This window comes from Colobus angolensis, unplaced genomic scaffold (genome assembly GCF_000951035.1).
Source record: "Colobus angolensis palliatus isolate OR3802 unplaced genomic scaffold, Cang.pa_1.0 Scaffold2, whole genome shotgun sequence".
Classification (NCBI taxonomy): domain Eukaryota; kingdom Metazoa; phylum Chordata; class Mammalia; order Primates; family Cercopithecidae; genus Colobus; species Colobus angolensis.
Window position 1 is genome coordinate 18379458 of NW_012115154.1, and position 3769 is coordinate 18383226.

Consider the following 3769-nt stretch of genomic DNA (forward strand, 5'->3'; position numbering starts at 1 on the left):
TGGTGACTGACTCCAGGTGTCCCAAGGGGAGGTTTGCCCTACAAAGGACTTCGTGGTCAGGGGGCGGGGACCCTGAGATTTTTAAAGAGATGAGTACTATGATCTCAGACTTAGGCTTTAGGAGGAGGATCAGTGGCACTGTGAGGGCAGACTGATATGGGAAGATCTGGAGCCTCGAGGGGCTTGGGTCATCTGGGCAAGAGAGCATGAGGCCCCCAGCTAAGAGGTCTGGCCAAGTTCTGGCAGTGAGAAAGAGGGCAGCCAGGACTCTGCTCCAGGACCTGTGATTCCAAGCCGGCGCTCTGAGGCACAGGCCTCTTCAGCCTTTTGGCAGATGAGGAAACAGGTTTGCCAAGCTTGCCTACACCCCAGTTGGTACTTAGTGGTACAGTGGGTGGAAGCCAGGGCTTTGTTTTGGTTTCTGAATCCCAGAACCTTTTAGCTCCACTGCTAAAAAGTGGACGATGGAGCAGGGAGGATTTGGGGCCATGTGATAGGAGCTGGGGCAGGGGTGTCAGGGGTGGTATGGGTTTTTGAAGGGGACATGGCATCCTTGGGAGTGGTTTGGGAGGAAGGGACCTGGGTCTTCGAGGGGACCTGCATGTTCAGTCCTGTGCTGGGTGCTGGAGACTCGTCCCTCCCCACTGCCCCCCTCTGCCTGTCCTCGGTGCTATGTGGCTGTGGCTCCTCGGAGACCGTTTGTCCTCTCCCTTCTACTCCCAGGTGCTGTAGACTAGCATTGGTGGCAAAGATGAAATTAAACAGGGACTTGGGACACCTGGAGTCAGTCACCAAAATGCCCTGAACCCAAGGTGTCTCATCTGTAAATGGGATCAGTAATCCTTGCAGTGCTGGGTAGGGGACAAAGAGGATTCATTCAAGCCCTAGGACAGGTTCAGGCTGGGCCAGCTGATCGCTCCCTCCTAGCCCCAGAGGGGTGGCTGGGCAGGGCCATGTCATGGCACCACACCTGATCCTGATCTCTTTGTTTCTGTGGACAGATGCGGAGTGGGCAGGATCCTATGACCCGATAGGTGCAGGACCCATCTGGACACGGCGACCAGGAATGGGGTGCCGTGGGGGCCTGGCTGGCACTGCACCTGGGCATGAGGGCACATCCAGTAAGAAGACCTGCCTCAAGAGGCGCACTGCGGTGACCAGTGGAGGTGTCTGGTTGGAGACTGGAATTGGAGGCAGATTCCAAGCTCTGGTGGACAGATTCCCCAGGCCTGGTGGGAATCACAGCTGGGGCAGACCTCCTCCTGGCTGCCTGGCCACAGGCCCCCACTGTCTGCCACTGGTGGTAGGATGATGCTTGTGTGGAGAGCTGGCTTCTCTGCTCCCACCTGGTCCACCACTTGGCTAGAGTTCAGAGACAGGAAGTGACTGGTCTAAGCTAACACAGCAAGTTGGTGGCCGACCTGGTTCTAGAGGCAAAACCTTCTGCCAAATGTGAATGAAACCTGCAGGCTTCATTTTCCTTTCTGAGCAGTGCTTCTTAGCACTTTGGAGACACGAAGCCCTTGGAAAATCTGATGAAGGTTACGGACCTTCCCTAGGAAAACAGGTAACTGACATAGACTCAAAAACCCCAGGCCATTTCAGGAGCCACTGGACTCCCTGAATGAAACCCATCCCTGGACTCCTCAGCCCCGAGGACTTCACCTGCTGCCCTTTCCTTATCTGTCACACATTCAGCCCCGAGTCAAGGCCACTGTACAAGTAGTGCCCCTCCCTCCCCCTGGCCAAGCCTCCTTCCCTTGTTCAGGAATAAAGAATTCCGAGGAGGAGACCTTTTTAGTCAGTCCCTTCTCCCAGACCTAAAGAATGATGCATCAGGTTTCTGGAACCTCATTTCCCTTCGCCAGACATTGGCAGAGGTCCCTTGGGCTAGATTTTCTCTTCTGGTTTTGTGCTTCTTGTTTTGCCTGACTGGCCACTGGCTTCCACAAAGGAGCCCTTTGCTCCTGGCCTGGGCTCTGATGTCACTGCGTGGTCTCAGGGGAAGCTGGACTGCTATGGACACTGGTGGGAGTTTGAGTTTGGTCTGAGTCTGCCCCAGGGAGAAAGAATCCCGCTTCCACCAACCAAGCCCAGTCAGCGGTGCCTCCCAGCTGGCCCAGTGTTCAACCCATGGGGCTGGGGAGGAAGAGGATGAGGGCCTCGCTCCTGGTGCCTGTGGCTCTGGGCAGGGGGAGAGGTCGGTGGAGGAGCTTTCTGTGTGCCCTCTGAGTGTGCAGCAGTGCAGTGGAAGGGAACAGGGCTCAGGCTGGCAGCACGGAGAGGGCTCCTCCCATCTTCACACCTGAACCAGGCAGCCTGGAAGCCACAAGTTCTCACCTGCTTCCGCAGAATGAACATCAGAAAAGACAAAACTGACCAGGGCTGGGATGGGTTTGGGTCAGGGTGGTTGGAGGGCAGCCTGTGGATTCCTGCACTGGAGTCTTGCTGTCTTCGATGCCGTTTGGATCATACATTCTTACGTCCTACTGTGTGCCTCACCCTGGCATGCAGAACGCTCAGGGGGAGATCCGACAATGAGAAGGTGCTCCCAGCCCCAGGAGCTTCCAATCTGGCTCTGATCCTTGGCTGACCTAGAGGAAACCTCCACACATACTCCTTCTTTGCTAACGGTGCAGTTTGTGTCCCCCTCTGCCCATCACTGTGCTGTGCTCGTTCCTGCCTCTGTGCCTTCCCCTGTATTGCTCGGACATGTCCCCTTTCCTCTTCTCTACCCAGCTAAGCCCTTCTGATCCACGGGCCCGGCTTCCCAAACAACCCAGCCCACATTCATCCTTCCCTCTCCGAACAGGCCCTGTGTGAGCCCCCCCCCCAAACTGCGTGCTGTCCCACGGACGTTCCAGTCTCCTGTGTGTGTGTTTTGAGTCCCCAACTAGACAGTGAGCTCCCTGAGGGCAAGGGACTGTCATTTCCTCTTGAGCCCTACCAGGGTCTAGCACCGAACTGGGCTTCTAACTCTCAGGAAACACTTGTCGACTGCCTCAAGCGCTGGAGCTTGTCGGTGGCCGGTAGTGGGCAGTGCACGTGGGGAGAGGGTATGTGAGTTAACTCAAGGGTGCCTTTTATTGGGCTGTGGGCTGGCTCCCCTGGCAGGCTCTTACCTCCTTGGGGCAGTGGGAGCATCAGGGACCCCTCCCCTCGGCTCTGCAGGAGTGCACAGAAGTGGTCGTCCAGCCTGGATATTTCTACGGGTCGCTGACACCTGCGGGAGCTGACTGAGTGAAATAAATGTTCTCTCGACATCAGCTGGTGTAAGGAGTGGTCATTTGGGGCTTAGTGGGGAGCAGGGTGGTGGCCTCTGTCTGCCTCCATCATCTCTTGAGGAATTGTGTTTCAAGGTTGCCTGGTAACCAAAGACCCTAGAAGACACGTGGAAGCCTCAGTGATGAGCTGCTGTAGGCTACCGGCACCTGCACAGTGACTGCTCTTTGCATCTGACTAACAGATATAGGGGCTGCAGCCCTTGCTGCCTGCTCAGCCCACGGTGAGGCCAGTGCCTGAGCGGTGGACCGCTAAGAGTGCTTGAGTCAGGAGACCAGGCCTCTGTGCTGGTCCATCTCCAACGGGAGGTCTCAGCCAGACACGCCCCTCCTGATGTTAGTCCCCCTCCTGCTCCTCTTCCTTATGGAGTTGTGAGGAGTGAACAAGTCGATCTGTAAAGAATGCAAGTGCACAACGCAGCACAGAGACTCTACTGTCCCTCTTTGGGCCCCCCCCGCCAAAGTAGGACCTGGCTGCAGACCACCTC

At 56.6% G+C, this 3769-nt stretch overlaps 1 long non-coding RNA gene across 1 annotated transcript in view; it reads left to right on the forward strand.

The window, feature by feature from the left end:
* LOC105511308 overlaps positions 1-3266 on the forward strand; it is a 14264-nt gene extending 10998 nt beyond the window's left edge. Inside the window, exon 2 of the long non-coding RNA XR_001001699.1 lies at positions 1002-3266. This is a non-coding gene — a long non-coding RNA (uncharacterized LOC105511308). The remainder of the gene's footprint in view (positions 1-1001) is intronic.
* Positions 3267-3769: the final 503 nt, after the last annotated feature.